This window comes from Ovis aries, chromosome 26 (genome assembly GCF_016772045.2).
Source record: "Ovis aries strain OAR_USU_Benz2616 breed Rambouillet chromosome 26, ARS-UI_Ramb_v3.0, whole genome shotgun sequence".
In the NCBI taxonomy this organism is placed as follows: domain Eukaryota; kingdom Metazoa; phylum Chordata; class Mammalia; order Artiodactyla; family Bovidae; genus Ovis; species Ovis aries.
The window spans coordinates 33,056,038-33,069,054 of record NC_056079.1 but is presented as its reverse complement, the minus strand read 5'-3'; the positions used below and the strand labels follow the sequence as shown (position 1 = coordinate 33,069,054).

Here is a 13,017-nt window from a genome sequence, read left to right as displayed (position 1 = left end):
AGACATCATCTCTCCTTTTTCGTCTATACATTAGGTAAGCTGGTGAGTGGAAAGAATACCAATCATTGCCAACAGTCTGTCACAGTCACAGAGTCACCACATGCCTTGGACAAGTCCCCTGGTTGCCCACATCACACATCTGCAAAACGGAAAAGGGACTGGGTCATCGCCAAGCGCTCTGCCCTCTGGCAATGATGTCTTCTGATCAGCAGAAAGTGAGATGTCTTTGATCAATAAGTTCCATGACGGGGAATTTTTGCTTAGTCATTTTCTTCCAACGTTACACTGGCATCTTAAGTTGTTCAGTCCGGTTCTGAATTCAGCACTCTCTTTGCAAGACTGTGGATTTTGAAGTCCAGTGAATCCAGACTCACCAGGTCAGTTTTCTTCCTTGCTTTTCTGAGCTTGGATCTTTTCTGAGCCATTAAAACCAGAGGTACTAATTTGAGGAGTTAACTGAGGTGGTCCTTTGACATTCAATAGCAGCAGTGGCCCCTTCGGGTCTCACTTTTGCAAACAAAAGGAGCGAGAAGGTTAACCAGATAACTTTGAAGGTTTAGAAAATAAAGCATCCATTCTAAGTTTGGGGCAGTGAAGGCTGAATCACGGTTCCTCCTGGGTTTTGTTCTCTATCAAATCACAACTTGGCCAACATTTTCCCACCAGGGGTCAGAAGCCAGTACAGAGGACAGAGGAGAAACGCTGGCAATTCCAGAGCTGCTCTGTGATACCAAGCTCCAGGAAGGGGGCTCAGGAGACAAGTCTCTTTAGTTGACTGCATCCAACTGGAGAAGGCAATGGCACCCCACTCCAGTACTCTTGCCTGGAAAATGCTATGCATGGAGGAGCCTGGTAGGCTGCAGTCCATGAGGTCGCGCAGAGTCGGACATGACTGAAGCGATTTAGCAGCAACCAGCATTTGTCAGGAGGTCGGGGTGTGAGGAGACAACTTGTAAACAATACTCCTGAACCTCAAGAATGATTATAATCTAACACATGTGCTGAATTAGAAAATTAAAACAGTACTTCTGGAGCAGGGATGGGAGGTGGGGGCATGATATTCTAAGTCAGTTCAGTTCAGTTCAGTCACTCAGTCATGTCCGACTCTTTGCGACCCCATGGACTGCAGCACGCCAGGCTTCCCTGTCCGTCACCAACTCCTGGAGTTCACTCAAACTCACGTCCATCGAGTCGGTGATGCCATCCAGCCATCTCATCCTCTGTCGTTCCCGTCTCCTCCTGCCTTCAATCTTTTCCAGCATCAAGGTCTTTTCCAATGAGTCAGTTCTTCGGATCAAGTGGCCAAAGTATTGGAGCTTCAGCTTCAACATCAGTCCCTCCAATGAACACCCAGGACTGATCTCCTTTAGGATGGACTGGTTGGATCTCCTTGCAGTCCAAGGGACTCTCAAGAGTCTTCTCCAACACCACAGTTCAAAAGCATCAATTCTTCGGCCCTCAGCTTTCTTTTCGGTCCAACTTTCACATCTGTACATGACTACTGGAAAACCATAGCCTTGACTAGATGGACCTTTGTTGGCAAAATAATGTCTCTGCTTTTTAATATGCTTTCTATGTTGGTCATAGCTTTTCTTCCAAGGAGCAAGTGTCTTTTAACTTCATGGCTGCAAACACCGTCTGCAGCGGTTTTGGAGCCCCCAAAAATAAAGTCTGCCACAGTTTCCACTGTTTCCCCATCTATTTGCCATGAAGTGATGGGACCAGATGCCATGATCTTAGTTTTCTGAATGTTGAGGTATAAGCCAACTTTATCACTCTCCTCTTTCACTTTTATCAAGAGGCTCTTTGGTTCTTCTTCACTTTCTGCCAAAAGGGTGGTGTCATCTGCATATCTGAGGTTATTGGTATTTGTTCTGGCAATTTTGATTCCAGCTGGTGCTTTATCCAGCCCAGCGTTTCTCATGATGTACTCTGCATGTAAGTTAAATAAGCAAGGTGACAATATACAGCCTTGACGCACTCCTTTTTCTATTTGGAACCAGTCTGCTATAGTGATGCTTCCTAGGGCCCACTTGACTTTGCATTCCAGGATGTCTGGCTCCAAGTGAGTGATCACACCATTGTGATTATCTGGGTCGAGAAGATCTTTTTTGTACAGTTCTTCTGTGTATTCTTGCTGCCTCTTCTTAATGTCTTGTGCTTCTGTTATGTCCATACCATTTCTGGCTTTTCTTGTGCCCATCTTTGCATGAAGCAGTGCAGTAGTTTGAGTATTCTTTGGCATTGCCTTTCTTTGGGATTGGAATGAAAACTGACCTTTTCCAAGTAATTTCTTCCTAACGAATACTAAGAACACTAACCTTTGAAAGTGTTTTGAAAATATAGATTATATTTGCGGTCATCTTTCAATATAGAGATTTTTTTTGAAAGTCCTTTGCAGGAATCCCTCTGAAGGAGGGAATTGTTTTTGCTTGGGAAAATACTCTGAAGAGACATTTAGGTTTTAAAAGATCGGACAGACCCTGAAAAGACAGATCAATGGAGGAATTATCGAATCATTGTGCATAATAAAGAGGAAGGAATGGGGTGGTTTTGTTTGTTATTGTTGTTGGAAATAGGTAGAGCAAGAGGTGGAATGGTGGTGTGTGGTCTGTGCAAATGGCTGTAAGTAGGGACTCCAGAGTTTGGTCACTGAGCCTACTGTTTATGAAACTCACAGTGATGTGTTTAGTAATAAAGCAACTTTAGATGTAAGAGAATTGGTACTTGGCTTCCATCCTCTACCCAACTCCCATGCTCAACCAGGATTGGGCCAAGATTCTTTCTTTTTAATTGTGGTAAAATATATGTAACATAGCTTTCACTATTTTAACCATTTTTTAAAAAAGATTATTTTGATGGGACTATTTTAAAAATCTTTATTGAATTTGTTACAGCTTTGCTTCTGTTTTGTGTTTTGGTTTTTAGGCCACAAGGCATGTGGGATTTTAGCTCCCCAACCAGGCATTCACACCCCTTCCTTGGAAGGCAAAGTCTTAACTACTGGACCACCTGGGAAGTCCTTATTGTAACCATTTTCAAGTGGGCAGTTCACTAGTGTTGAGTACTTCCACGCTGGGCTGGGCTCAGGTTCTTATTTTCTCAGGGGGAAGGTTTGATACAATCTCAGAAGACAGAAGGACACTTTCATCTCCTGTGTTCTCCCTGCCTGTCTCCCTGGTACCATCTAACTAGAAAGTTCCTGAAGTTGCTGCTTCCATCCTGGAGAATGGGCTAACCCCAGGATGGGTGATTGACCCCATCCACAGGTAAGCCAGGGTGAATGGATGGTACCCAGTCATCGGATGAAATCAGAGGACACAACTTGACCTTGGGAACCATGGCCAACGGGTGGGACAAGCTCACCCCAGTCATTTCATTGGTTAATGTATTTAGATGTAAGAGAATGGTACTTGGCTTCATCCTCTGCCCAACTCCCATTATCAACCAGGCTTGGGGTAAGGTTCTTTTTTATAAATTGTGGTACGAGATATGTGACATAACATTTACTATTTAAGCCATTTCTTAAAAGATTTTTTTGATGGGACCATTTTAAAACTCTTTATTGAATTTGCTACAGCATTGCTTCTGTATTCCTGCATCCTGTATCCAAATCCTGCATTTGAGGGACTGAAAATTTTGGATTCTGTGTATCTCCTATGGAGGGGTTTACTGTGTATATAAATGCATGAGTATATCCAGCATGTAAGCACTCAGTAGGTAGCAGGCACGTCTAACATTCGTATTTAATGTGGTGACCCAAGAACTAAAGAGCAGATAAAACCAAGGAGGGTGTTGGAGTGCAGGAACGGAAAAACCAACCCTTACCATCCTTCCCTCCCCCATGTTGTTGGATTTCAGGTCCTCCTGAGCAGTATAACCTGTCTCCCCTTCTACCCCACAGGGAAAAGGTATTTGCCTTACTCTTCCCCCCAGCCTCATCCAATCAGCAAATGACCTGCAAGACCCCTATCCCACTCTTTGTACCCTGGGTATAAAAGTGGACTAAGGACCCCTGTTCAACGTTGGTTCTCTCTTGAGCTGGCCTGCTGTCCTAACAGCGTCTCCCACTCTAATAAACTTTAATTCCCTCTCATTCTGTCTCACGTCTGGAAATTCTTTTCCAACCCACACACAGACCACGACATTTCATTCCTGTGATGTGATCTTGTTCTACATCCACAGGATTTCTATGTCATTATTATTGTATCACTATTACTCCTTTGGTGATGATTTCTTTAAAAATATTTTAAAGAGGACTTCCCTGGTGGTCCAGTGGTTAAGACTCCGTGCTTCCACTGCAGGGTTCATGGGTTCAGTCCCTGGTTGGGGAATTAAGATTCCACATGCAGTGAAGTGTGGGACCCCCTCCAAAAAAAGATGCTAAGGTACATATTTGAGTCAATGCAAATATAGAGACATAGAAACAGTCATTAGATTTAAAGAATAAGAATTCACTGGAGGAGGGACTGGTGGTTGCCAAGGAGCAGGGGAAAGGTGGAGGGATGCAGTGGGAAGTTGGGGTTAGCAGATATAAGCTGTTATATATAGAACAGATAATCAATGAGGTCCTACTGGACAGCACAGGAAACTATATGCAATATTCTATGATAAACCACAACCAAAAAGAATATTAAAAAAGAATGCATATGTACGAATAACTGAATCACTTTGCCATACAGCAGTAATTAACACAGCATTGTAAATCAACTGGACTTCAATTAAAATAAAGTAAAGGATTCCCTGGAGGAAGGAAGATGGCTCCAAGCTCACCATAAGAAGGGAAACTGCTGTAGAGTTCTTGGTGGTCTGGCGAGGACACTGGATTTTCTATTAGCCAGGGATTGGAGATTGAAGTCCATCCTGCTCAAAGCATCGACCAGCATCGATGACGACTTAGGTGACAACTAAGTCAGGCATCAAGTCATCCCTCCAGTGGGAAAGAAGGAAGTGCTCTGGGGGGGCTGTGCAAATCCCAGGTGATCTGTCCAAGGGAGCAGGCAGTGTAGACCAGCATCGCTCTCCACAGGTATGGAGCTCACTCGCTGCACCAGCCCATCTGGGTTCCACCCCTGACTCTGCCACAGGCTGGCGTGGATCCTCGGGCAGGACGCCTTTCTCTAGAATCCTCATCTAGGAAACAGAGATGATCATAATCCATCAAGTCTGGAGATGTATGGATGTCCTCAAGGGCATCTTCAATCTATAAAATATATATTGTTATGGACACATGGTAGTACTGACTTTTTAAAAAAACCTTTGTTAATTTGCCCGTGCCGGGTCTTCAGTCTTCGTTGAGGCATGTGGGGGCTTTAGTTGAGGCACGAGGGGGTCTACTGCGCTGACGAGGGGTCGAATCTGGGCCCTCTGCATTGGGAAAACGGAGTCTCAGCCACTGGACCACCAGGCAAGTCCCCTGTCGTACTGAGTTCTGTCAGAGAAAGACTGAAAGAGGAAGCAGGTAAAAACAGGTTCGCAAGTGCTCCGATCCACTCTCCAGCTCTGTTATCTCCACCGTTCACCCTCCAGTTCCTTTCAACTCTGTAAAGCCTGTTGAAAATTGATACTAATGAAAGTGATCCCCTTCCATAGAAACGTGTCTGTGTCATGCAACTGACTATTGCCTTGTGGCTACACCTGCTTTGCACCTATTCCTAAGTTTAGTGCAGAATTCTTTATTCTCTTTCTATGTCTAGGCTCTTTGAGTTCTCCTTTGAGCCTTTTGTGACATTTTACGGTTTCCCTCATTAATTCATGAGTTGAATAAAATCTTTGAAAAGTGTTCATTTTATATATCCATATAACAGTCATGGTTAGCCAAGAAAAGTATAGATCATAAAACTAGTTTATGTCTGTGTTTACTAAATGATTAGCTTCGGTTCTGGAAACTATAGAAATCACAATTCTCGGATCCTTATATCAGAAGAACAAGAAGGTTTTTGAATCCTTGTTATCTGTATTTTGATTGAGGATCACACAGTGGATTTCAAAAAGCTTTATTTAGACTGTATATGTAGTTGTATGTGTGTGTGCACTCAGTAACTCAGTCACGTCCAACTTTTTTTGACCCCGTGGACTGTAGCCTGCCAGGCTCCTCTGTCTATAGAATTTTTCAGGCAAGAATACTGAAGCAGGTTGCCATTTCCTGCTCCAGGGGACGGTCCTGACACAGGAATCGAACCCAAATCTCTCTATCTCCTGCATTGACATGCAAACTCTTTACCACTGTGCCACCTGGGAAGACATGTATGTACTTAATAAATGTTAGTAAAATGCACTGGTTTTTAACCTGTTAAAAAGTGACAGGGGGACGTCTCTGGTGGTCCAGTGGCTAAGACTCCGCACTCCCAGTGCAGGGGGCCTGGGCTCGATCCCTGGTCAGGGAACTAGATCCCACATGCCACAACTAAGACCGGGCACATCCAAACCATTATTGTTTTTTTTTTAATTAAAAAACAAAATAAAAACAAAGCCACCTCTTGAAGGACTTTTATAAAAATCCTTTTCATACTTCACAGGGTTATTGTGAAGATGAAGTGGGTTAATGCATACATGATCCTTAGTAGCGCTTGGCACATGGGAAGCACCATGAATTACTGATTGTTGTAATTATCTAGACCACAGCGCTCAGTACCCTGTGATACAATTGTTAATGTCCATCTCCCTCTGCAATGTAACGTCCTTTGGGATAGGAACTGTAGCCCAAAGAACAATAAAAATAAAAGCCAAGAAAGAACCTGGTAGACAGCCAACAGATTAGTTGAATAGTGTAACAGAGGTTGGCAAATTTTTTTCATAAAGGACCAGACAGTAACGTAGACTTTGCTGGTCACACGGTCTCTGTCCAATGACTTAACTCTGCTGTGCGGGTGGGGAAGCCACACAGATGTTACATAAATGAATGGGGGCGGCTGTTACAGTAAAATGTTACGGATGCTGAAATTTGAATTTAATATAATTTTACACAACATGAAATATTATTCATCTTCTGATTTTTTTCCGCCCATTTAAACATGTAAAAGCCACTCTTGGCTTGAGGGCTGTATAAAACAGGCAGTAGGCCGGACTTGGCCATCGGCCACGGTTTGCTGAGCCCCGAATTAGATGCTGGGTCCTACAAAGCCAAGAATTTTGTCTTCTTCATATAGCCTTTCATCCAGTCCTTCCAGTGGAATAGATGTTCAGATATTTGTGGGATTAGGCAACAGGTGGACAAAGGCAAAAGGGAGACATTTTAGGGAAGTAACTTACTTAATCGTTTCAGAAAGATTCAACCTGTAGTTTGACAGGAGGATGCAAGCGTGGCCAGGGCCTGGCCCGTGGGTGGGTGGGAAGGAGTGGTCCCACGCGGGTCAGCCGAGTCTCTGTCATCATCACGCTTCACTGAAACCTTCAGTGACACTGATGCTTTTACAGCCTGCCTGTCGGCTGCCTCGAAACCTTTTCAGAACAAAATGGAATTATAAATAATTCTGAAGAGTCTAGGCTGGTCAGGAAACGAGACCTGAATCACATTACAGGATCCCTTCTCCAGACAAGCTAGAAAACCTGCTGGACTTATTCTATCGACACTGGTCAGTTTCAGAGACCTGAATTGGGAATTTTCTAGAATTAGGAAACTGGCATCTTAGTGACCAAACACACAGAGGCCCATGAGTGTGATCCACCTATGAGACAAGAGGCTCTGGCGGGAGCTCCAGAGGCTGCAGGCTTCACCTCCGGCTGACCGTGCCTCTCGCCCCCTCCCTCTCTGACCCCCTCCCCCGTGTCATCTCCTGGACCACCAGGAGCATTTGCCTCCAGCCTCCCTGAAGATCATAGCCCCTAAGCACTGTCACTGAAGTCACCCTCACAAAGGCACAGCTGTATTTTTGCTTTGTGTTGTGTTAGTCTCTCAGTCGCGTCCGACTCTTTGCGATCCCATGGGCTGTAGCCCGCCAGACTCCTCTGTCCGTGGGATTCTCCAGGCAAGAATACTGGAGTGGGTTGCTATGTCCTTCTCCAGGGGATCTTCCCGACCCAGGCATCAAACTCAGTCTCCCACATCTCAGGCAGATTCTTTACCGTCTGAGCCACTGTAATTCCATTTCATTTTTTGTGCCTCCAATTTCATTTAGGGCTCAGGCAAAGGTTATTGTGGAGGGTGAGGTTCCAAACAGGAATCCCATAAAAAGCAATATTTCTTAAGGCAGACCTATGACCAGATCAATTAGAACAGCTGTGTCCAGAGAAACTCTCTGGAATATGAAGGAAACCAGGACAGAAACTGGAAAAGAGCTCAAGCTTTAAAGACACATTTATTTTTAAGGTAATTAAATTTAAAAGTGTTTAATTATTAAAAAATAAATTTAAAAATATTAAAAATTGAAGTGTTGATTTGCAGTGTTTCAGGTGTACAGCTAAGCAATTCAGTTATATATATGTGCCTGTATGTGTTTCTGTTTAAAGCCATGGTTTTTCCAGTAGTCATGTACAGATGTGAGAGTTAGACTATAAAGAAGGCTGGGTGCCGAAGAATTAATGCTTTCAGTTTGTGATGCTGGAGAAGACTCTTGGGGTCCCTTGGACTGCAAGGGGATCAAACCAGTCAATCCTAGAGGAAATCAACCCTGAATGTTCGTTAGAAAGACTGATGCTGAAGTTGAAACTCCAATACTTAGGCCACTTGATGCGAAGACCCAACTCATTGGAAAAGGCCCTGGTGCTGGGAAAGATTGAAAGCAAAAGGAGAAAGGGGCGGTGGAGATGGAGATGATTAAATCAAATCACTGACTCAATGGACAAGAGTTTGAGCAAACTCCAGGAGATAGTGATGGACAGGGAAGACTGGCATGCTGCAGTCCTTGGGGTCTCATAACTTAGCAACTGAACAACAACAACAACATATTCTTTTTCAGATTCTTTTCTATTATAGGTGATTACAAGATATTGAATATAGTTCCCTGGGCTATTCAGGGAACTAAATAAGTAGGTCCTTATTTATCTATTTGCTATACAGTAGTACATATGTGTTAATCCCAAACTCCTAACTTATCCCTCCTCCTTTTCCCCTTTGGTAACCATGCATTTGTCTGTGAGTCTCTTTCTGCTTTGTAAATAAGTGAATTCATATCATTTTTTGTAGGTTCCACAGATAAGTGATAACATATGATATTTGCCTTCCTCTGTAAAGACATGTTTAAAATGATAGAATGCCTAAACACTTGTACAGTTTTTAAAAGAACATAGAGTCATATACCAAGTCTCAACTCCTGGTATTTTCTAGGTGAGGAAGGAGGTCCAGACAGTGACTATCCAGAGCCCCATGGTCAGGCCAGCCCTTCAGCCAAGCCCTCTTTTTCCACTTGACTCTGGCTCTTAGCATAGAAGATGCAGACAGGGAACAAAGGGGGCCTTTCTTTCATCTAAGATGAATTATCACATAACGACTTAAAAAATTTAAGGTAGGAGTTCCCTGATGGTCTAGTGGTTGAGTGTCTGCTTGCAAATGAGGGGGACATGGGTCTGATCCCTGCTCTCTCGGAAGATCCCACATGCCTCGGGGCAACTAAGCCCATGGGCCTCAACTTCTGAGGCCCATGCCCTAGACCCTCCACTCCCAAGGGAAGCCACTGCAATGAGAAGCCCGAGGACCACAGCTGGAGAGGGGCCCCTGATGGCCACAACGATAGAAAGCCCTTGAGCGGCAAGGAGGACCCAGCACAGCCATAAATAATTAAAAAAAAGAAAAAAATTTTTTTTAAATTTAAAGTACTGTATCTTACTGGGAAAGAGATTACCCAAGATACTACCACCCAGCAACAATTGCAGTGATGTTTGTGTCTAAGACGGGGTGACGAGCTCGTGGTCCATCCTTGCCCCTTTGTGCAGCTCACCACACGAGTACAATCATTCTTGTAAAAAGGCAGGCAGCCTCGGCTTGCCACTTTCCTGTACATCTGCAATTATTGCAAAATAAATTTAAAACCGTTAGGGAAGCCTGCAGTTATTGCCTGGAAAATCCCATGGGTATAGGAGCCTGGTAGGCTGCAGTCCATGGGGTGGCAAAGAGTCAGACACCACTGAGCTTCTGAGCGACTTCACTTTCACTTTTCACTTTCACGCACTGGAGAAGGAAATGGCAACCCACTCCAGTATTCTTGCCTGGAGAATCCCAGGGACGGGGGAGCCTCGTGGGCGGCCGTCCATGGGGTCACACAGAGTCAGACACGACTGAAGTGACCTAGCAGCAGCAGCAATTTCAACAAATATTCCAACCGACCAATTATTTTCCCAAACCTCTGGAACTCTCTGATTCTCACCCGCTTGACATTGGGGTGAACCTTCCTGCTTTTTTCTTACACATATGTCTTCAGTTCAAACGCTCAGATTCAACTTCAAACTTTATCAGCCTTTAGCAAATATATGGGCCCCTCGGGACGTAGTCACTCACCCCAGACACGCGGATTAACGGCTTGTGGTTACCAGGGTGAGGGATGGCTTATGTGGTCATAGAAAATCACCCCCATCTTGTGAAGACTTACCTCAGATCTCAGCGGCTGCAGCTACAAATGTTCATCATTTAGAACTGAACTGTAAGAAGAGAGTTAAGTACAATCAAGGAGAATTCTTGCCTATAACAGAGGAAGTGTGTGCTTAGTTGCTAAGTTGTGTTTGAGTCTTAGCGACCCCGTGGACTATAGACCAGGCCCGTCTGTCCATGGTACTCTCCAGGCAAGAATACTGGAGTGGGTAGCCATTCCCTTCTCCAGGAGATCTTCCCCACCCAGGGACTGAATCCAGGTCTCCTGCATTGCAGGCAGATTCCTTACCATCTGAGACACCATGAAAGGCCCTATTAACAGAGGAGGTTTCAGATGTGGGTTGGGTTCATTTTTTTAAAGCAATGATCGCAAAACAGAAGTGGGGCTTCTGAACCCAAGTAACTCTCCCTCCACTGCCAGAGAGTGGGAGGAGGGGTTTGGGGAAGGAAAAAAGACTTATGCTTTTATTTATTTTTTAACATACTTTATTTTTTAGAGCAGTTTTAGGTTCAGAGGATTTTCTTCTTCATATGCTTGCCTGTTAGCTTCCTGTTTCCTTCTTTAGAACCCTCTCAGCTATCTTTTATTTTTCTTGCCTCATTGCTTTTTAGGGATAAATAGAAATGATAAAAATGAACATCTGTACCCTATTCCTATTCCATATTTTACCACTAAGCATAATAATAGCTATAAGTTTTTCATAGACAATTTTTTAAAATTTTAAATATATTAAAAAAATTTTTTTACAATGCTGTGTTGGTTTCTGCCATGTAATACGCAAATGAGCATTAGAAAGAAACGGTTATCATGACCTCTTTCCTGAATGCAGCTTCATGTGCTAAAGTTTTGATTACTTTAAGTCACTATAAACTGTGTGGTTGCTGGTTACTAACTCTATAGTTTACTTTTAAAAGATGGATAATATGAACAGAAGTTATTTTTCCTCCCATAAAACCCTGACTGAATCCACAACCCCTTTTGCCCCAATAACCTAAAGTTAGTGGCTTTCAAACTTTTTGTTTGGCCTTTTTAGGCCCCCAAGCTAAGACATTAAAAATTGCAAGCCAGTACACACTTGTGCATGTTTAAGTGAAATAAAAATCTCACAAAATAATGTTTGCCTTCACTGTTTACTCTTACAAAAGCAGTTTTCTGCAGTTTTCTAATCCATATCCTCTTAAGTGGGTTTTGACCTGCCAGTTTAAAACCACGGTCCGAAAGGCTGACTGTAAGCTGTGGGACTGGGGCCCCCCAGTGACCAGTCTCACACATGTACATTAGAAACTGATGCAGCAAATAAAATCATGGTTTTCTATTATTTTCTTTTTTTCTTCCTTCCTTCCTCCCTACATCCCTCCTTTGTTTCTTTCTTGCCTCACTGTGAAGCTTGTGGAATCTTAGTTCAACAATGGATTGATCCCAGGCCCTTGGTAGTGATAGCATGGAGTCCTAACCACTGGACCACCAAGGAATTCCCCAACTTATTTTTGCCTAAAACTGATGTTACAAAGATCAATTGAAAGGGAGAAAGAAAAACAACGTCAGGGGGGAAAAAAAAATCAGGATTTCATAAAAGACACACTTTCAGTGCCAGTTTTCCAGGGAAGTAGAAGGCACATCATGGTAGGTCACCACAAGGCCTGGACTGGTCTGTCTGGGGATGCAGAGACTTCAGCAAAATATTGCGAGTGTGCCTGAATGCACCGAATTCGCCATTGTGCTGTTAGTTTTGGTATCTAGCACCAAAATGCCTTTTTGAATCTACAGAGTGTCTTCTGGTTGAATATTTGTGATTATGAGCTTACATATTTTAAGACCTGAACACATTTAGTCAGCTTATTCTCAGAAATGCAGACAAGACAGGCTGGCCTCCACGGGGCGTGCAACTGAGCTGCTGGGTTTGTGGGCACGTTAGTGGAGGAACGCTGGGCAGTGGATCCAGCAGCTGCAGTTCAGGCAGGAGGACAAGGGCACAGCCATTCTGGAAAAGGACCGGGGAATGGCATGGGGCAAAACAGGCCTTGGAAACTGAAAACAAAGATTCTGAGGCCTGAGTCCGGACGAAAAAAAAAAAAAAAAACAGGCTTGAAGGAATAAAAGATTCACTTTATCTCTGTTACACTCACCAGTATACCTAGTTGCCACAAGACAAGAAGTTCCACTATAAATTTTAAACTTCTCTCTGTTCTGGTGCTTTATTGCAGAAAATGCTCATGTATTTCTTTCCCCTCAGAGAAGCCTTTCCTGTTCCTGACAGCCACCAAAAGAGCCACTTGAAGTTGATCAAAGAAGTATGACGATTTCTAGAAATTACCAATGATCCTAAGGCAAACCTCCCTTTTAGAAGCCTGGTGGCTCAGACAGTCAAGAACCTGCCTGCAATGCCGGAGACGCAGGTTCGATCCCTGGGTCAGGAAGATCCGCTGGAGAAAGGCATGGCAACGCACTCCAGTATTCTTGCCTGGAGAATCCCATGGACAGAGGAGCCTGGTGG

At 43.8% G+C, this 13,017-nt stretch overlaps 1 long non-coding RNA gene across 1 annotated transcript; it reads right to left on the bottom strand.

Annotated features, from left to right (window-relative positions):
- Positions 1-3,533: 3,533 nt before the first annotated feature.
- LOC132658689 (uncharacterized) lies at positions 3,534-7,716 on the bottom strand. The gene is made up of 2 exons (XR_009598613.1): positions 7,252-7,716; positions 3,534-5,445 (listed from the first exon to the last, which is right to left on the bottom strand). It is a non-coding gene; the product is annotated as an uncharacterized LOC132658689 (long non-coding RNA).
- Between the last annotated feature and the right edge of the window lie 5,301 nt (positions 7,717-13,017).